The following is a 22,739-nucleotide window of genomic DNA, read 5'->3' as shown; positions in this document are numbered from 1 at the left end:
AGTTTAAGACAACACATAAGTTTTGACTCCATAATTATTCATACTTAAAGTCATAAACATGAATATAACCATTCATTCATGAACATCCCCACCACGACCACGTACACCGCCACTACCACGTCCTCGTTTACCAGGTTGGGCGCTGCTCGATGCACCTTCAGACATCTTTTTTTTTTTTTGGGGGGGGGGGGGAGGGGCGCTCTCTTCCTCTTCTTCTTTGGCTCCTCCTCCTTCTCTTATCTCTTTATCACCTTCTTGTCACCTTCTTCTTCATCACCTTCACTATCATCACTTTCACTCTCATCACTTTCTTCTTCACCACCTTTCTTGTCACGTTCTTCTTCATCACTTTCTTCTTCACCACCTTCCTTGTCACGTTCTTCTTCACCACCTTCCTTGCCACCACTTTGTTCCTCATTAAATCCCTCATCACATTCTTCTTCTTCAACTTGTTTGTCACCACCTTCTTGTTCAGTAGGTGTTTCGGAATCAGATTCTTCATGTGTTGGTTGCTCCGCTTGTGGTGGTGGCGGGTCATTGATGATGATCCCTTTGGCTTTACTCCCCGTGCCCCTTGGGTTTCGGTGGGAAGCATTCAAATTTTTACCGTCTTTTCGACGAGGTCCCAAAGGCTTAGGAGTAGCATGGTCATATTTCTTCTTATATTTCTTTTCGGCTTCATTTTTTTTCCTGTAGATTACGGATTTAAGCGACAAAAAACAATTGAATGAAATGCATTTTTAAAGTCAGGGTATATAATCGGTTTACTCGATATACATATGAAATCTGATTCCAAACATATAAAAATAACAATCGGATTTTTACAAGTGCTAATGTAAACCGATTCACGAAATCGGTTTACTCGATATACATATAAGGTCCGTTTCTGAACTAAACAATCGGTTTTTGTTGAGACATATGTAATCCTGATTCGACCCATTCCCTCCTCTTGTGCGATACGATCGTCTTCGGCTTGTTGTCGCATTTCCTTCATTTTACTTCGAATTGCTTGAACAAGTCCGGGATTGTCGGCACTAGAATGATTCATGTTAGTAGCATACTTAGTTCTTGTTGGTTTCGACATTTTATGGAAGAAAGAAAACGATTAATCGTTTTTGAATCGTTCGATCATCGACGATTTTTGGTTTCAAAAAAATGGAAAAAGAGGGAGTGGAGGAGATGATCGGTTTTTATGTTAGAAATAAAAATGATTTTTTTAGTTAGGTTTATTAAGGATTGATGGAGATAATTTAGTAATATTAATATTTTTTTGAGGATAATTTTGATAGTTTACATAAATATTTGACACCCCTTATCATTGTGAATTGGGTAGATAAAATGGGGTTACCGAAGCCTCTCTTAAAAAATAAAATAGAAAGTAAAAAATAAGGAAAAATTGTCGCACGATCACCATTAGAAACAAAATGTAAAACAAGTACAGAAAGAAAAACATAATGTATAGTAAGTGAGTCTAGAATAGCTATCGACTGCCTTCCTATTGAAGTTGTTCTTTAATAGGTATACTCTCTCCATCTCTGGTCTCACATATTTTCCATCCGCGTTACTGATCATCATGACCAGTAAGATCTAGATAGTGAGAGTCTGAGAGATGAAATTTGGAAAAGAGTTTGCCTCTAAAATGGTGCCAGAATGGCGAGGGGCGTACATGGATTACACATCCCTCAAATATGCACTTGAAGATCTTAAACTTTTCAAACTCAAAACCCCCCACCAAAACCACAAACATTCTCATGATCCTACCAATGCTGCTGCAGGTGGAGATGGGTTAAGCAGAAATTTTACAATGTACAGAAGTTTCAGTGGTCTCCTGAGTCGTATTCCTAGCATCAGCCTAACCAATAGTCCTAGCCATGGCCATAATCATCATCACCACCATCATGCATTTATACACCATGAGGAACCAGTCATATTATTGCAATCATTTGATCATAGAAAGATCTAATAACAAGCAAGGTTATCACAAATATGAGACCAAGTTCTTGATGTCAAATGAAGAAGAAGGAGGGTTAGAACATGAATTTTTCTGTAGACTCGATGATGAATTCAACAAAGTTAACAAGTTTTAGAAGGATAAAGTTGATCAAGTTATGAATGAAGCTGCTTTGTTAAACAAGAAAATGGATGCTCTGATTGCATTTGGGTCAAGGCTGAGCATCCTGATCAAGGCAAGTTTGAACAACTCTGTAAAGAAACTGCTGCTGCATCAATAGCCCCAAAACCACAGGTAAATACTACACTGAAGATTTCCTTTAATTTTGATATTATTTTATTACCACATTTTTTCATGTGATTAGTTAGTGTTTGAATTTTGCCTCTGCATTTGGGAAAGACCGGTGTTTTCCTAGCTTGCATTTATTTCTTGAATAGCGTGTTGAAAGTATACAAATTTCTGACAGTCTTTTCGTCTTGTGTTGTGGACTTCTTGCTTTCTGCTTTAGCTAGGCTTTGATGAGTTGATGATTCTATCCACAACCACACACTGAGTAGTAAAAAATAAAATAAAAATATGTTTTATTTTGTACAATTGAGTCTTGAAAGTCTAACCTTCCATGAAAGAGGAGAAGAAGTGAGGCAGTGACAACATATTTTACATTTCAAACATAAAGTTGATACTACTGATTACATAATGAATTGTCGTCACCTTGATATTAGAGTGCAAGCACCCTAAGCTAAAACCATGTCTCAGGGACGGCCCTGCTGATTTGTGATGTCCATAGAAAGATTCAGAAATGCTGCCCTATAATAGGGACCCGCTCTCCCCTGTCATCATGGATGAAAACATGAATATGAGCATCTACGTTTGTCGGTGGGTTTACACTACGGCACTGCCACGAGACCTTCCGAGGCATAAATTAATATCTTATTTTTTGTTCGTATCCAGTTAGATCATGTTTAATCATGGTTAAACATATTTGCATTTTGCGTCAAACTTTTAGTTCTAAAGTATAAATTATTGATCAAAAAATTCTTCAAATGCATGCATGTTCTTTTTTAGTAAGTATCTAGGGCTTGACATGGTTTTCCTTTGAAGGAAAGACAAACTGCACGTGCAGTTTGGAATAGTTGTTTCTATTTTAATTTATTTTTCTCATGAAGTGATGGAATATTTGTTTCAGATGAAGTAACACTTATGAAAGGCCCTGGAATAATAATCAGATCTTATATCTCCGGATTTTGCTATCTCAAAATAACTATTCTTTGCCAGCATTGGTAGTTAATATTATAGAATAGTTCAAGACACATGACATATTTTGAATAAGAAAAAATTCCACCTTTTTTTTCTTTTTTTAATGCCCTACTAGTGGTCCCTAGACTACATCCAAACTCCTTAAATTGGAGCGGATTTTAACGATTACGGATTTCGAACTCTACGGTGGTCCAAACTCCACCAAAATAGATCTTCCTAAATGTGGACTTATTTGAACTTGGTAATTCAAGGGTAGTTATTTACTTAAATTTGGTATACATGGAGGACATTTCTTGGTTAGCTTATGAGGATTTTTTCCTTAAACCAGTAAAAAAATAATGTTTGGTCCAAAATAAAATAAAATAAAATAAAAAAGACTAAAAGGCTAGTTTGATACTATTTATGGAGGTATTGGAGATACAAAAATGAAGAAGATAATTCAAAATTCTTTCACCGAAAACTAAGAGAAACTAGTTGTTAACAAACCATTAGCAAAAATGAGTGTGCAAAGCACAAACTTACAATACAAACTGAGAGTAGTATACTGATACCCCAATTACACTTTGAGCTACACAACACTCTTTCCACCGTACCTCTAGTGCCAGTTATATGAGTGCTAATATCCCCCTCAAGCACAAGGGAGGTACAAACTTGAGCTTGGTTTTGAGAAGAGAAAATCTAGGGCACGCAATCCCTTGGCAAATATGTTAGCTATTTGATGACAAAAAATACATCCAAAGCCTTGTTCCTTAATAAAATGATAGTCTATGTGCTTCATTCTAGAATGTTGAACATGATTGGAAACTAGAGATGTTGAACCAACTAGGAATAAAAAGTAAATGAAAATGGAGATCCTGAAGAAGATAACAAATCTATATCATTCCAGTTGCACTGTGTGTAAGAGTTCTGAATTCAGCCCGAATGCTAAACCTTGCAACAATAGTTTGTTTCTTAGATGAACATGAAATGGGATTTCAACCGTAGAAAATTCAGTTTCCCTAGTAGACCTTTTGGCTAGCAAAATGAAAATTGTGAGTCAAACTTCCCTTAATATATCTTAGATGCAGCTACCATAGAAAGAACTCTAAGATGCTGCATATGTTGGCAAACAAAATAAATCCATGGCCCGGTCAGTATTAAGTATTGAAGAGGACTAACAAGTGATCTATATTCAGTTGGATTATCTAGCAATTCCCTATCAAATTTGATGAGCTTTGTATAAGTGACAATGGGAGTCTGACAAGATTTGGCTCCCTCCATATGATGTTTCTTTAATCGATCAACTGCATTTTAGTTTGTGAGAAAAAAATGGCAACATTATCTCTCCTCACCTCTAAGCCCGAAAAATAATGCTAGTGCCTTAAGTCTTTGATAGGAAACTGAGCTTGCAGTTGAGTAATGAATTACTGCTGAAGTATATGACAAGACACAGTTGACACAATATTAACAACATAAATCAATATTATAGTCATGTTAGATTTATGTTTATAAACAAAGAATGAAATATTAGCAGTAGAGGAAATGAACTTCAGTAAGAGTAAAGCATAACTTGAGTGGTCATACCATGTTTTTGGTGCATGTTTAAAATCATATATGAATTTGTGTAGCAAACATACATGATTGGGCCTAGTGGGATCTTCAAAAGCTTGGAAATTGAGTCATATACATGGATTCTTTCAATTGTTAACGCCAAGATGATGTGTTTTCCAGTTAAATTCAACTGCTAAAGATAGAATAATTTTAATCGTTGTTGGCTTTGTTAGAGCACTGCTTAATCGAACTCACAAGTTTTACTATTTCAAGTTTGTTGTCAATGTTTAATGAACAAAACTATATATTGATTTATAGTCTACGTTAAGTCTCGGACTAGGTATAAAAGTTAGTAGTTGAGTATCAGACATCACTGAATAACCCTCAAAGATTGAAGATCGATGAAGACATTTGGAAAACTTAATTAACAAGGTGTGTGAAGATTGAACTATTCTATTTACTCAAAAGCTTTACCATTCTATCTTTATGAGACTATGTCGTATGACTTCCAGTAGATTTATTGCAGAGAAGAAATTTTGAGTCGAGTTTGTCTTGTTAAACATCTCAAAATATGATTTAAGCATTGGATGTTCATTGATGCTTAGCAATCTTAGTTCAAAACAATTTATTGTTCAAGAACTAATGTTGTGCATCATTTGGAAATTTCCCAAGCAATGATACTTATACCCATGACATTTGGGAAGGTTTCAAACATGAAAGAGATTTTTTTAGAACTACTGTAATTTGGAAGTTTGGCAAACCACTTCGCAAACTATTGATATATGATGTTCGAAATATAGGAAGGTTGGCGAGCCAGTGGTTCACGAACCATAAACATCTTAATTTTGGGAAGCAGGACAATTCACGAACCATAGCACCCTGAATTCACGAACTAGCTAGTGGTTCACGATCCATTCCACAACCCGTCCTAGTGAATATGTTTATTAAATATGTTTAACATTGCTATGACTCTCATAATTAAACACCGCTAAGACATTTATGATCCCTAAAACACTTTTTGTATGTGCATCATGATCAAGTTCTCAAGTGTTTATATGAACATGATATTGCTTATTAGTTCGAAAATGTATATTTTCCAAGAATTGTCATTATACAAGGTTCACATAGCCGGATCACTATGTATATTCTTCTATGTTATTTCAAGACAAATTTCTCACATACTTACTTGAAACCCTAATTAGAGTTTCGTCTAAACAAAGAAAGTGTTTGCTTGAATTTCAAGTTATCTTATCTTGAATTCTAAATAACCTTTAGTCTTGAACATCTATAAATAGAGATACTCACTCAACTGGGAAATTCAATCCCCGGCACTTTGTGTCATGGCACAATCATTATACAATCATTTTCACATTATACATGGGTTCTGTGTAAGATGTTAATGCTTTTGGTTCAAGTTATTGAAAATCCAGAATAGGATTATAGGTAATCTAATTCTAGGAATTGGATTCCTAGGAATAATAAACCTAATTGAAATTTTATTGTTTGGTTGACATAATTCAATTGAAGGATAATCAACATCTGCCAAATCAATATCTACCTAATTGAAATTTTATTATGGCAACACACCAACACTTGGAATAGATCATGGAAGTGTTAGTCTAATGGTGGAAAAATTCCAACTTCTAAGATTGGTGTAGAACGCCAATCGGATTGGCACAAAGCGTTAATCTGATTGCCACTCACTCTATGCTTTTGAATCCGTTCTATCATTTGGAGTTCGACCTATCTTCCACGAAACTTTGGAACATGCCTTGTAAAAAAAGTGGATGACCACAATTTGAAAACCATTAGACTTTACATTCCACACTTTTCGTACTTGGAATAGCTTGGATTCCACCGTAAAACTAACTTTTATACCCTTCTTCCCCTTTGAAATTTTAATACCTAAAATCAAACCAATTTCAAAATTTTAAATTTCAAATTTCTAAACCAAAGTATTTTTTCTAGTTGTTCCACAGCATTCAAATTCGAAAAATTTTAAACAAACAATTTGTAATACTAAAGCAGATGGTAATTTACAGTCGATTACATGTTCTCGATTGAATTCCCTTGGATTTGAATTCCTGGACTCGCAATTCTCCGAACCAAGCACGCTCTTAGTGTTAAAAGCTCTCCAAAGATAAACTTGTATAGTTCTTGGAGCCATCCATTGTTTCCCATTTGACTCTAAAATATTTATTAGCTCCACTGTTTCCCATCGAACTCTAAATATCTGTTAATACGTTAACATACTTTCCGATCGTAGATATTCCCTCTGTCCACTACTAGTATGATAATAAAATAAAAAAAAGTCACGTCACAAAGATGATAGCTAAACCACTGCTCGATTAGCTGCAAGAGAAACCTAGTTAACCAAAGATGATAGCTACTCTCTCGACTTTAACTAGATAATGCATGTAATAGTGTACATCTTGATTTTTCATAAATCAGCTTTGTTTCACATTACTCTTTTGCAAATTTGTAGAAATGGTGCATATGGATGTGATAGAAGAAACTAATGAATGAAGAAGTCGTGGAAATTGTTCAGAGGAAAATGATCCAAGTAGCCATAATGGAAAAAATCATACAGAAGAGAGTGAACCAAGTAACCAGGAAAACCATTTAGATGATAATGATAAGTCTAATATCATTGATTGTGGAGGCGAAGAGAAGCCGAAAAAATTGAAAATCAAAAGACCTGTGTCTCTCGATATCCTTTACAATGTCAAGATTAACAACACATTGGGGACTCCAAGTTCGACCTTGAAAGGGATTCTCAGTAAGAACGGAAAGTACGGAGAATTGAATTTTGGAAAGAAGAACCTAAAAAGGGTGGAAGAACAACTTATGTCTGCTTTTATCCATTTCTATCATAAACTTAAACTCCTAAAGAGCTATAGGTAAACTGTAAACAAAGTTCATTTATTGATACATTTTGGAGCGTGTGATGTGCATAACTTTTCGTCTTTTTATATTTATCAATGATCTTCAGATTTCTCAATCTCATGGCATTCTCCAAGATCATGAAGAGATATGGCAAGGTAAGATATCCCGATGTATATAAAGACACAAGATAGTTTTTCTCTGTTAACATTCTAAATTGTTCAGGGAAATGAGAGATAAAAGTCTACTCAAGTGACAATTGATTTGTAACTTATCCTTCCATTTATGCAGGTAACTTCAAGAAGTGCATCAAAAATATACTTGAAAATGGTGGATAACTCCTACATCGGCAGCTCTGACGATGTAAGCTTATAGTGTATGCATTAAATCATCATTACCAGTTGATGGAAAAGCTATAGACAATGTTATCTGTGAATTATATTCTTCTACTAATGTATGGCATCTGTGGGAAAATTGAACCCCAGGTCAGTAGACTTATGGAAAGAGTAGAGGCTCCATTCATCAAGCATTTCTCAAACTCAAACAGAAGTTCAGGCATGAACATCTTGAGATCGAAAAAAAGGAGAGAAAGACATAGAACTACATATTCCTCAGGTAAAATGAGAAACATATAATATGATCATATGGATTGATTAAACAAAAAAAATGGATTCTTTCATACTTCAGTTTACGTTACATTTACATCACTCTTTCACTAAATCTGAATCCATTCTCTGAAATACATAACTTTTTATTTCCAGGTTTCTTTTCTGGCTGCACAGTTGCTCTGCTGGTATCTCTTATTTTAGTCATTCATGTGAGGAAACTCATTAAAAATGAGGGGAGTACCCGATACATGGAAACCATGTTTCCACTATATACGTAAGTTACTGTGACTCTTTGTAATGTCATCCGAATTTTAAATAACTAATTTATATGAATTCTCTTTGCAGTTTATTTGGATTTGTAGTACTACATATGCTCATGTATTCGGCGAATTTATTCTTTTGGCAACGTTACCGAATCAATTATCCATTTATATTTGGTTTCAAACAAGGAACAGAGTTGGGTTTCAGACAAGTCTTCCTTTTAGGTACAATTCTTGCTACAGTTTCACTTGCTACTGGCTAACCTAGACATGGAAATGGATATAACAACAAAAAAATATGAAGCGCTTACTGAACTAATTCCCTTAGCATTACTTGTTGTAAGATATTCTACAACTAAACTGAATTTATATTTTAATCATTTTCTGCTATAGGTAATATTTTTTTTAACTAAGGTCTTTGCAGCTTGTTCTTCTCATAGCATTTTGCCCACTCAACATTATGTATCGCTCAAGTCGTTTCTTCTTTATACGAACCACATTCCACTGTGTCTGTGCTCCTTTTTACAAGGTATACATTCAAAGGATTTCTTCCACCAGAATCATTATGAAATAATTCTCAGTTACATTGATTTATAATTGTGCTTTTTATTCATTGTTTTCCCTTCTTTGTAGGTCACACTGCCAGATTTCGTGCTGGCAGACCAGTTTACTAGTCAGGTTAGATGTCATAAGTTTTTCTACAAAACAAGACACATCATGTCACATTCATGTTAATGAACTGTTTCTGTTGATCAAGTAGGTACAAGCTCTTAGAAGTCTTGAGTTCTACATTTGTTACTACGTTTGGGGTGACTACAGATACAGGGAAAGCAGTTGCAAAACTAACAGTGTTTACAACACATCCAATTTCATTGTTGCTACAATACCATTCTGGTTACGCTTGCCCCTTTCCCTTTATGTTAGATTAATGTAGGAAATATATGCGTGTTACCCGATCAAATTTCCTTAAAGTACACTTCTCTAGTCTCCCTAAAACCGCGATTTCCTATACCTTAGCCATCTTATATGAAAAACATCAAGATCCATGATCCATGCTAAAACCAATGCATGCCTAATTAAAGATTCAAGAATTGGAATGATACACCCCCGATAAATCTTTAATTTTTTTTTAATGTGGAACAAGGTAAAAGAAAGCAATACTAGATTGCTATAAGCAAGAAGAGAAGAGAATTCAAGCAAGAAGAGAAAGATAAGTTTTGTGTTTAATAATTTGATTGAGTAATAGATTGCTCTTACAAGACTTAATCTAGCCTTTATATAGGCTTGAAGAATAACTAAACTAGGAAACAGAAAATTAAAAGGAAATCTAAAAGAATCCTAAAAATAAGAAAGACTGAAACTAGGAAACCATGGAAGCCAAACCTCTAAGCGGAATCTTCTGGAATTGTAGTATGCCCTGCATCAGTCCCCCCTTCTAGAGTAAAGCTCGTCCTCGAGTTGTCCAAACAAACCAGAAGTTCATTGTCACCATGAAACGTAAAAATCTCTTGAACATTAAATGTGTTGGAGATATTCCAATCATTTGGTAGATCAATAACATAAGCATTATCATTGATCTTCTTTAAAACCTTGAAAGGACCATATTTCTTCATCTTGGTTTTGTTATAAGTACCCACTGGAAATCTCTCTTTTCTTAGATGTATCATCACGAGCTCCCCTTACTTGAAGGTTTTAAACCTCTTGTGTTTATCAGCATCCTCTTTATATTTAGAATTGGACTTCTCCAGTTTAGATTTTACTTCATTATGTAATTCAGTTGCTTTGTCTACAAAAGAGTCGGCTGCAGTGTTTGTACTCTGTGTGGTGGGTAAGGCTACCAAATCAAGAGTATGATTAGGTACTTTAGAGTACACAATCTCAAATGGAGTTTTCCCAGTAGAACGATTCACAGAAGTGTTGAAAGCGAATTCCATATGTGGAATAACACATCCCACTGCTTACTATTATCCAGGCACTTAGCTCTAATCAAATTCCCAAGTGATCTATTAACAACCTCAGTCTGTCCATCAGTTTGCGGATGTGAAGTTGTGCTGAATTGTAGAACTGTGCCTAAGCGCATCCATAAACTTTTCCAGAAATAACTCAAAAATTTGGTATCTCTGTCAGAAGTGATAACTTTGGAACCCCATGCAATCTTACTACTTCTTTAAAGAACAAAGAAGCAACATTAGAAGCGTCAGTTGATTTCTTACAAGCTACGAAGTGAGCCATTTTAGAGTAACGATCAACTACGACCATAACAGAATCATTACCTCTAGCAGTACGAGGTAAACCAAGTATAAAATCCATACTTATATCAACCCAAGGTGCATCAGGAACTGGTAAAGGAGTATACAACCCGGTATTTTGAATTGTACCCTTTGCTCTCTGACAGACCATGCATTTTTGTACGAACTTTTGTACATCACGTTTCAAAGATGGCCAGAAATATCTTTTTCAATCAGGGCAATGGTTTTATCTCTCCCAAAATGACCACCAAGACCACTGCCATGTAATTCTCGCATAAGATGTAAACGTAAAGACCCTTGAGGAATACATAATCGATTCCCTTTAAAAAGAAAACCTTCTTGTATAAGAAAATCATCAACCCCATGAGTTTGAGAACTGCATTGATCCCATAGTTTGCCAAAATCTTCATCTTCTGGATAAATGTCTTTGATATAGTCAAATGCATAACTCTCATTACGAATTGTAGTTAATAGATGACTTCTTCTACTTAAGGCATCATCAACTTGATTCAATTTGCCACTTTTATGTCTCACGGAGAAAGTGTATTTTTGAGTGTGGAAAGCCATCGATCATGCATTCTGTTAACTTTAGCAGAAGTATTCAAAAACTTCAAAGCATGGTTGTCAGTGTTGACAACAAATTCCCTATGTATAAGAGTATGCCACTGCTTAAGAGATTGAACAAGAGCCAATAACTCTAATTCATATGTAGACCATTTCTTTTGTGCATCTGAATTCTTCTCACTGTAATATGCAATTGGATGACCCTCCTGTGATAATACTGCACCAATACCAACAACATGCATCACAATCTATTTAAAAGGCTTGTTGAAATTCGGAAGTGCAAGAATTGGTGCCGTACAAAGCTTTTCTTTAAGAAGAATAAAGCTTTTATCCATTGCTTCCGTCCACTCAAACTTCTCCTTCTTGAGACAGTCACAAAGGTGCAGAAATAGAGCTAAAGTTCTTCACAAATCTTCGATAGAAAGAAGCCAAACCATGAAAACTACGAACATCACGAATAGAAGTAGGAACTGGCCAATCTTCAATTGCTTGAACTTTAGAAGGATCGACATGAATACCATCAGTAGAATCACATCCCAAAAATGTTACTGAAGAAGCCATGAAGGTACACTTTTCAAATTAACATATAAAGAGTTGTCAGCAAGAACTTGAAACACTTGTGAAAGATGTTGGAGGTGTTCTGGCTCACTGCGACTAAAAATTAGTATGTCATCAAAATAGACAATAACGAATTTACTGAGAAAGGGTTGGAGAACCTGATTCATTAGTCTCATAAAAGTACTAGGTGAATTAGATAACCCAAATGGCATGACCAGCCATTCATATAAACCTTCACGTGTCTTGAATGTTGTTTTCCACTCATCTCCACCTCGAACGCGTATTTGGTGGTAACCACTGCGTAAATCCAACTTAGTAAAAATAATAGAGCCCGACAGTAAATCAATCATATCATCAATACGCGGGATCGGAAATCTATAAGGAATGGTGATGCGATTTAATGCTCTGCAATCGATACACATCCTCCATCCATTGTCTTTTTTACTACGCAAGAAGGCAGGACTGGCACAAGGACTGTTGCTAGGTCGTATCAAACCCTTTGTAAGTAAATCATTTACCTGTCCCTGTAATATCTCATGCTCAGCAGGACTCAAGCGATAGTGTGCTTGGTTTGGTAAAGAGGCTCCAGGATAAAATCGATGCAGTGTTGAATATTCCGTAAAGGAGGTAATGCAGTTGGTAGTTCATATGGAAATAAAACATTATATTGAAATAATAAGGGCTTCACTTTTGCAGGCAACTCAATCATAGGCTTAGAATCTTCATGGGAATGTAAAGAATGTTGTGGGTGCAAAGAACGAATAACAGTGGCTACGACAGCATCAGTCTGCGCACAAGAGTTTGAAGTGGAATTGGATGGACTAAGAACCTTGGTTTTCCCATTATGAACAAAAGTGTAAGTATTCTCGAATCCATTGTGAACCGCGTGAAGATCGTATTGCCAAGGTATGCCAAGAAGAAGATGGGTTGCCGTCATATTAATGACATCACATAGAACTGTGTCTTCATAACCCTCAAAAGAGAATGACACATAACACTGAAGAGTAATCTTCTGTGTGCTAGAGGCATTAACCCATCCTACAGTATAAGGTTCTGGATGAGAAGTTATTGGTAGTTCAAGCTTCTTAACTACGTGATCAGCAATATAATTATCCACACTGCCACTATCAATTATCATCTTGCAGATTTTAACCCCAATATAACATCTTGATTTAAAAATACTGTGTCTCTGAGACTTGCATTGTTGAGTAAGAAATAATGGACGAATCATACCAACAAACTCGTCGTCATCACCAGGTGAGTCTTCATCTTCGAACTCATTAAGCGCACCAGTGACTTCATTAATGAAATGAGGTTCACCAATCAAAGCATTGAATTTCCGACAATCACTAGAAGTGTGCTCCGATTGCTGACATTTATTGAACTTATCTCCACGAAATTTTGTATAAGCATTATTAGCTCGCTGTTGCGGTGGAAATTGTTGTTGCCTGTTATGAAACCGATTCCCTGTAGTAGGAGGAGTTGGTTGCAGAGAGTGAGACTGATGACCCGGCTGAAGATCAACTGGATTGGCTAAGATAGGTGTAGCCAGAGGTGGAGTATAAGGCACAATATGGCTAGGTTGTCGATGTGAATGGCTAACATCATCATTCTGTAAAAACTGAAGTATATCTTCTTTAGTTTTTCCTTCTAAGTCTACAATATCAGGCATATCCAAATCCAGATTTATATGTTTTGCAACCTTCAAAAGTTGATTCTGCATGGTGTCAAGCTTGGTATCTCTTAACCCTAATTTGTCCTCCATGGACTTCTCAAGAGCTTCAATAATGTTTTTTGCCAAAATCTCGGTATGAGATTTGATGAGAGCTTCGATTGATGCTAGAGTAACTGGTTGAGCAGTCATATTTTTTTTTGTTTTTTTTTTGTATACGAAAAGGAACTAAAAAAGGACTGAAAGGTGTTGCGGAAGCGATGTAAAGGATCAAGTTATATGATGAAAACCTAAAACTAAGCGGTTGATACCAACTAATGTGGAACAAGGTAAAAGAAAGCAATACTAGATTGCTATAAGCAAGAAGAGAAGAGAATTCAAGCAAGAAGAGAAAGATAAGTTTTGTGTTTAATAATTTGATTGAGTAATAGATTGCTCTTACAAGACTTAATCTAGCCTTTATATAAGCTTGAAGAATAACTAAACTAGGAAACAGAAAACTAAAAGGAAATCTAAAAGAATCCTAAAAATAAGAAAGACTGAAACTAGGAAACCATGGAAGCCAAACCTCTAAGCGGAATCTTCTGGAATTGTAGTATGCCCTGCATCATTTTTGGTGCTTGTAGTGTATTCGGCGTTACTTTGAAGAGAAAGATATAATGCAGGGAATTAATGGGTTGAAATTCTTGTCTATCATCGGAGCTGTTTGTTAAAGTCTGCGGGCATCCAATTCAAAACCAATTTGCAATGAGAGGAAAGGTCCAAGAGATTATAATCCGCAGGATCTTAGATTGCCCAAACAATGTGGGACTAATAATCTCAACACGTCCCCTCACGTGCCTTATTGGGTCTAACACGTGGATAATTATAAATCAGGTGACGCGGAGTAATGGCGCGATCAACTGACTCGACACAAATAGCCTTCTCTGATACCATGTTAAAGTCTACGGGCATCCAACTCAAAACCAATTGGCAATGAGAGGAATGGCCCTAAGAAATTATAAATCGCGGGATCTTAGATTGCCCAAATAATATGGGACTAATAATCTCAACACTGTTCTAATGAGGATAGCTTACCGTAAGTAGCACGGGATGGGATGGTGGGTAATGCATGGATCAATTCAGTCATTGCTTCTGTTGCTGCTATATATTGGGATCTCGTCGTAGACTGGGGACTCCTGCAAAGGAATTCGAAGAATCCTTAGTTGAGAGACAAGCTAATTTTATCACAAAAAAGTGTATACTTTGGAGCCATGGTAAGATTGAGAAGCTGTTGATATGGATATTCAGTTAAACATAATATTCACTATTAATATTCCGAAAATACTGGATATTGTTTTCTTCATAATTTCAGGTTTTGGATGTGCTGTTGAGATTTGCATGGCTACAGACTGTGTTAAACTTTCAAATATCTTTCTTACATAGTGAGGCTTTGGTTGCTATTGTTGCTAGTCTAGAGATAATTCGCCGAGGCATGTGGAATTTCTTCAGGTATATTTCATTGTCTTATTTTTCATTCAACCTAATAGATTCAGGTCCTATTTCACAGTCAATTAGATGGCTGACTCGCTTAACAATAATGGAAAATGGGCTTTCAGACTCATACTGTATTCTAACTGATGCCTCCTAATTTTTATAGCTGAATGATTTCCGTTGATTGTTATTAGGTTAGAGAATGAGCACTTAAACAATGTTGGTAAGTTTCGTGCTTTCAAAACTCTGCCACCCCCGTTCAACTATGATGAAGAAGAAGAGGATAAAGATGAGTAAGAAATGCTGAAGAAAACTCAGCGGTTCAGTAAGTCATGATAATTGGGAATTGACATGGTCCGTCTATGAAGAACAAGAAAGTTGTTTTTTCAATGATCGGTAGGAATAGGTGCTATTGAGTTGCAAACTAGATTAAAAGAAAGTCGAACACAGAGACAATGCAAATTTGTTGGAAGTTAAACCAAGATATTGTGATTTGGTTCGTGGATCAACAAGTATTGTTGACACGTCAGGGTGGGTCAACATACGTTATTGACACACTGTGTCATATTTGGAAGTCGAAGCAAGTTGTACCGGTTCTAGAGAGGTCTAGAAAAATTCTATTTAGAGTTTGTGTGATGTTAGGAAAGTTTGCTTTGTTTAGAGTTTTATTTTATTTGGAAAGTACTTTGAGTGATTGTGAAGTTTGTGAGACTATAAGCAGGCTGTTAATCCATAAGAATTGTACACGAAACTGATTATCAATGTAATCGTTTTATTGTTTCCGCGTTGTGCTCTCCTCTCTCTTGCTCGATCCTATATATGGTATCATAGCAAGGTGAGACCGTGAGAGGAAGAGGGAGGAGATAGTTAGAGTTCGAGAAAAATCAAAAGTTTTTTTTTTTCCGGTGGTAGAGAATTGTTCAAAGAGAAGATTGCGAAAAGTTCCGACGGAAGAAGAAAGAAGTTGAAGGTTTGTCAAGCCTTGTTGCTGCATGGTGTTTTTAGGGTTTCTTAAAAAAATTGCAAGGTTGCTGACGATCAAATCACTTAAATGATTCTTAGTTTGCAAGTAAAAAGTTATTTACGTCTTCATCAAGGAGACATACTTGTGTGCTGAGTTGTTGCTGTTTTAAGAAGAAAAATGCTGACATGAAAACAAGGTTACTGTCGTGACCTGTTGGATGACGAGCAGTGTTAGAGTTGGGTTCGTGTGAGTTCTCAAGGAAAAGGTGTTTAAGCAAGATCAAAAGAAGGAACATAAGAGATTGGAGAAAGGTTCGGTGACCGAAATTTAGAAGTTGAGTACAAGGATTTGAACTGGTGGTAATGGACAGAGTAACGGAGTTTGGTTTCTACAAATCTCTTAATGGGGTTCTAATCTGTTTTGTAAGAGGAATACAGAGAAGAAGTTCAGCAAATCAATGGTGAACCATATTTCAGTTTGAAGTAGACGAGGAGTTGTTGCTGATCCGTGATGGAGGTTAAAATGGTGACATGCTGCCATTGTCTTGATGACGTTGAGGGCAGTGTGCTGCTGTCTCCTAATGATGCCGTGAGCTACTCATTGCCATTATCTGTGATAATGGGTTTTTGGTATTTGAGAAGAACTCGGAAACTAAACAAAAGAACAGGGAAGACACATTAAGAGTATGTGGGTTAAGCCGTGTTCGTGTGGGCGTTCTCAAAGGGTCGAGACTCGAGAGTTTAAAAGAAAAGGAGAGTTTGGTACGTGTGTTCAATGAACAGAAGTAGGAGTTCCATATTTGAAAAGTTTGTCTCTGTTGTTAGAGTAGCAGATGAAGAAGAGGATTAGATTCAAGATTGTTGTTAAGCCAAAAGGAAAATCAGATGGAGATCGAAGAGATGACGATGCTGTTATTGAATAGCTGAAACTGGACATGGGTTTGCTGCTGTGTTCGAATGATGGAGCTGTTAACACAAAACGTAGGTTGGTGGCAGAAATCTGTCCGTATGGTTGGCTAGATTCTGGTGTGATCGACGAGTAAGTTCAGGGAAGCTTGAGTTCAATATTGGACAAAGAAGCGGTTAGGGTTTCACGACCTAAAAAAAAAGTATGGAGAAGGTGTTTGGTTAGTGATGAGGAATACATCACAGTTTATCATAGATGTGTGATAGAAACTGTAACATCTGTCAAGTGTTACAGAATGATGTCACAGTTATCAACAGAAGTGTTACTGAAGAATTGTTACAGAAGAAAGTGTTACAGTTAGTGAGTAAGCGTGACAAAAGAGTGATGAAGTGTGGCAGTTTCTGTCAGAGATGTTGCAGAAAGCAGATTTGATGTTGGTTGAGGTAAGAAGCTTAGGGTGAGTGGTGTTGATTTAAAAGGTTAGGTTATTGATTCGAAATAGACGCAAGAGAAGATCAAAGTTGGTATTGCAGTCAGGGAGGACTGGTACAGTTTGATGAATTTGATCTAATTCAGAAACATAGGATGACAAGGTAAGTTGGGTGGTTAAGATTGAGCTTAAGGGAGGATGGTAGGAGTTTAAGCTTAAACATGTTAAGCTTAAGTGTGGTTGAAGAGTTTGTGAGAGAAACTTGAAAATCCTACAAAGTGTGGCAGACTTTGTGTTCGTCATCGCTTTTGGCAGAAGCGTAACAATAGAAAGATTGTGAGAGAATCTTGAAGAACAAAGAAGTGTGAAGGTTTCGCAAAAATAGCGTGACTGGAACAAGAAAAGAAGAAAAAACGTTAAGGTTGTGAATAAAGAGAAATTAATCACCAGGTGGTGATGAGAAAGTGAAGAGAAGAGATGTCACAAGGTTGTGATCGTGAGAAGTGAAGCAATCCTAGTGTGGGGATTTAGCTAAGAGTTGAGTGAAGCAATCCCAGTGGGGATTAGGCTAGAGTTGTGAAGATATTCCAGTGTGGAATTTGTGTTTGGTTGAGTTACAGTTGGTGCTGCAATTTGAGAAGAGAGTGATCAACAAAAGGAGGTTATAATACCTATGAGCTGAGGAGAACATCACAACAATTCACAAGGTTGTGATCGTGAAGATATGGCAACATGTGTACTTTAGAAGAGAAGAAAGGTTTGTGAACTGTGAAAAGATCAGTTCTAGACATCACTAACTGTCGGTTGTGACTCTTGTTAAAGTTAACATGTGAAGAGAAGATTGAAAGAAGAAGATGAGCTACAATGCTCGGCGTTGAATTAAAGAATTTGGTTTTTTGTTTGGTTAGCAAGTTTTATGGAGCACAATGAGGTGTTTCTATCTGTTTAAGGTTTGTGTTCCGCTGCAATGAAGAAGAATGTGAAGTGAGTGTTTGATGATTGTTGTGAAGAAGATTGGTTTGTGAATTGAGTTTGATAATGATGACGAAATTTTGGTATGAGAAAAGACAAGAACGTGTTAACGTTTATCAATGGAAGAAGACGAACAAAAAAAGATAAAATACAAGGACGTGCAAACGTCTATCAATGGAAGAAGAGGGTTACGAAATTATCGTTGAATGATATCTTGGTTTAAGGGAGGATGTTGGAAGTTAAACCAAGATACGGTGATTTGGTTCGTGGGTCAACAAGTATTGTTGACACAGTGCATGGATGAACAAGTATTGTTGACACGTCAGGGTGGATCAACATACGTTGTTGACACACTGTGTCATATTTGGAAGTCGAAGCAAGTTGTGCCGGTTCTAGAGAGTTCTAGAAGAGTTCTATTTAGAGTTTGTGTTATGTTAGGAAAGTGTGATTCGTTTAGAGTTTTATTTTATTAGGAAAGTACTTTGAGTGATTATCAAGTTTATGAGACTATAAGTAGGCTATTAAGCCATGAGAGAATATACACCGAATTTGATTATCAATGTAGTCTATTATTTGCTTTCGCGTGTGCTCTCCTCTCTCTTGCTCGATCCTACAAATTTACTACTCTACTAAAGAGGCATTTCTACTTCCGGGAAAAATACGTTTTAGTCCAAAGATCAGTCCAAATGTACGGTTTAGTCCAACCCGAGTCGAATAGCAAATTAGTCCAAATATATGGAAAATACACTAATAACCCTTATTTATAATTTAGTCCAAATATTTGCATTTTAGTCCAAAATGATTTATAGTGATGTCAACAATTTTAAATAATATATAAATAATTTAAAAAACAATTTATCTTTCAAACCGCTCGTCCAAAATTCACAAACTTTATATATTCGGAAAGCTCTTTTCGAGATCTACAAAAAGAGTACTCATATGACTATATAATTTTCACTTTATAAATTTTTTTAATTCACGCTAGTGTATAATTATGTACACATCGACAACAATACAAAAAATTCAACATTCATGATATCTAGATTGCCACTCAATCTGCACATACAGAAAAAAATATCAACCACGCCAAGCTCTTGTTGTATAGTGGCCGGATTTTCATTGGATGGTTTAGCAGTTAACCTGCATCTAGGACAAAACAATAAAACATAAGAAGCCACAACTTGAAAAAGAAGTGATATCCTTTCACCAACAACCACATAAGAAACAAAGGAAAGAAAACGATCTAATAAAAGTTAGGCGATTATTAACTTTAAGAGACACAATCCATTTGGACCTAACTGCACAAAATTAATATGGCCTCATACGATCCCAATATAGTGATTTATTACACTTTACCGAAAAGGAGATTATTAAATGAACATGTTTCCACTTTCCACGTATCAATCACTAATGTTAATGAATCATTAGAATTCGTGAGCCAAGACAAGATGCACCTATTTGTACACACACAACTAGAATCTTGTACCTTAAGCACCAATAATAACAACATAAACACTACTACACGCTTATAGCCCTCAACTACTAGCTATACGAAGCAAAATTGTGAAATAGTAAGCTAAAAAAGAATTCATATCAGCAAAAACGAACCAAAGTTTCCCTTCGTGACAAATCAGTGACATGCTTCAAACCAAAGTGAAATATTCTAGGGTTCAATAAAACTTCCACAACACAAAAAATATAATATCAACGAAAAACCATAACTTTGAAAACATGCATAAAGTCGATCATTTGCAACCACACATAAAACTATTTTTCATGTGAATTATACAGGTGCACCAATATGTACACCGTTGTAAAACATGGGAAACCTATTTTTTTATGCAAAATACACAGGTGCACCAACATGTACACCCCTGCTAAACATGCACAAAACAATCACTCGTAACCACCCAAAACCTACTTTTTCATAGAGAATACACAGGTCCACCAATATGTACACCATTACAAAACATGCATAAAAAAGATCATTCATAACCACACACAAACTTACTTTTACCTTGTAATTCCACGGGTGCACCAATATGTACACCCTTGCAAAACATGTATAAAACCTAATCTTTCAGCTAAGATATCCTAATACACAAAATCCTATTTTCATCTGAGACCAACATTAAGGTGGGCATCAAAAAAGGAACAAGTATACAATTAGACCAAATACCTTTCATCGTGCTGCAACATCTTGGATTGCAAGCATAGCAGCATGAAGTGAGGACCCATCTTTATCGGTTTTGACCTTCATTCCCCCTGCAATTGAAAGAAAGAAAAATGTTGAAAATTTGAGACATATATATTTTACTAATGATCTAATGCCTACACAGTTATTTGATCCCATCCACATCAAAAGGTTTAACATATGAGATAAGTAAAAGACAAACATAAAAAAAGGCTCTAACTTATACGGGTCAACAAATATCTCATAATAACAACATTAACACAACTACATGCATAACACTGAAAACTACTAGGATAAATCAAGCAAAATTGTGAAATAATTATCTAAAACAAATTCATACCAGAAATAAAAATCATAATTTCCTTTCTTAACAAATATGTCACTTTGCAAATCAGGTTGATACATACTAGGGCCCAATACTGGTGTACAACCATATGCACAATAAAAATCAACTTGTGTGCAATCATGTGCACAATAACGATCAACATGTGTACAATTATGTACACATTAACTAATAAGTGTACAACAATGTGCACATAAAAAGTCAATATGTGTACAATTATGTACACATTAAGAATCAACATGTGTACAACTATGTACACATTAACAATTCAATATAAAAATAGCTGAAAGTCATATTTTACATGAGACCTGATTCATTCATAAACAAAATCTGATTTTGTGTAACTTGTTTACAACATTATTGCGGTTACAAAGTAGAGGTGTTTATGGGTTTGATTTGAGACCATCCATTAAAAAAAATGCTACATTCTTTCTGCTCATTTATGAATGAGTGAACCACAACAAAAGTAAAGCCTAATTGATATCTTCCGATCAGATGCATTTCTAAGTCCATTACTTGACATCTCCTAAAAGTGTTTTTCCAATCTAAATGGCTAATTTGCAGCAGATCTAGCTAAACAAATCATTTACTAAACCTGTTTGTCACGATCATAAAATTCATTATTACAAAAGGAGGGACACGCATAAGAAGAAATATCAACAACACCTAACTTCTAGGAAGTTAGGTCATCCAAGAAGTATCAAAGATAATTCTTTTAGAGAATTTGTAATAGCAAACTTCCCCCTGAGTTAACATCACATATCATGTTAGAGATGCAAAAAAAAAAGTTAAAAAAAAAATCTAATATAGAAGATTTTTGTATAGTGATAAGCATGTGTACAACTATGTACACTTTAACAATTATCATGTGTACAATTATGTACACATTAACAATCAATAGGTGTACAACATTGTACACATTCACAATCAACATGTGTATAATTATGTTGATAATCATGTGTACAATATCTTGAAAGGACCTTGGTACCTGGAACTAAGTAGGTGACCATCTTCATTTTTTCCAGCGTAAAGAACATTAACTCATGTTGCATTAAGCAATAACCACAAAACTACAAACTTCTTTGTGCCTCAAATAAAGTTACTGGTCATTATCACATTATCAGGAACTGTTCCATATTTCATTCAAAGAAACAATGTTGATAAAGAAGTTAACAAGAAACTATCAAATTGCGGCAAAGATATTAAATTTTTAGCACTGTGCTAAACAAAATTATAAATAAATGATATATTGAAGCCTCGAATGTCAATACAATTAGACTTCGTTTTGTTTCAAAAATTATAAGACAAACAACTGCCCACATTTTCAGTTGAACAATTTGTGTTTTATGACCAACTTGGGATGAAACAAGGACACTACCAACAATTATACTTCTAATCTATTTATTTATTTTTTAATTTTCTTTGGTCTTTCTTTTTCTCCTAATTTCATTAGCAGCTCGTATCTTCTACAGAGCGTGACGGCGTCGACTAACAACGATGATGAAATAAACTCTTTAAGAGCAACCAAAGAATCTTGAACATCTTTGATTAGTTGTTTAAGTACTCATAATCTAGAACATGTTATATGACAATCTTATAAACTGGTGCTATTAGTTCACCTGTTGATTGAAGCATTTAACTTATCTTTCGTCTTTATTTATAAGCTATGGATTTTGATATTAAAGCCTAGAGCTCATTCAGCTATGATCATATGCTGCAGTTACTTAATTTTGAAGTCAACTTACGTATTATGCTCAAAAGATGTAGAACTCATCTATAAAATTTGCTTGCATGAACTACAATTACTACATTTCTAAGTCTCATTACTATAAAATACAAATAAATTGTGTTCCTTACATACCATAAATTCCTAAGCTACTATATCGATGCATTCACAATTAAACAACACCAACCCAATTGTAAAA

The 22,739-nt window shown here is 35.5% G+C and overlaps 1 pseudogene; it reads left to right on the top strand.

The window, feature by feature from the left end:
* The first annotated feature begins 1,609 nt into the window (after window positions 1-1,609).
* Window positions 1,610-15,302, top strand: LOC113305618 (annotated as a pseudogene).
* Window positions 15,303-22,739: the final 7,437 nt, after the last annotated feature.

This window comes from Papaver somniferum, chromosome 8 (genome assembly GCF_003573695.1).
Source record: "Papaver somniferum cultivar HN1 chromosome 8, ASM357369v1, whole genome shotgun sequence".
Taxonomy (NCBI): domain Eukaryota; kingdom Viridiplantae; phylum Streptophyta; class Magnoliopsida; order Ranunculales; family Papaveraceae; genus Papaver; species Papaver somniferum.
Note: the sequence above shows the minus strand (reverse complement) of the source record. Positions and strands in the feature narration are given on the sequence as shown.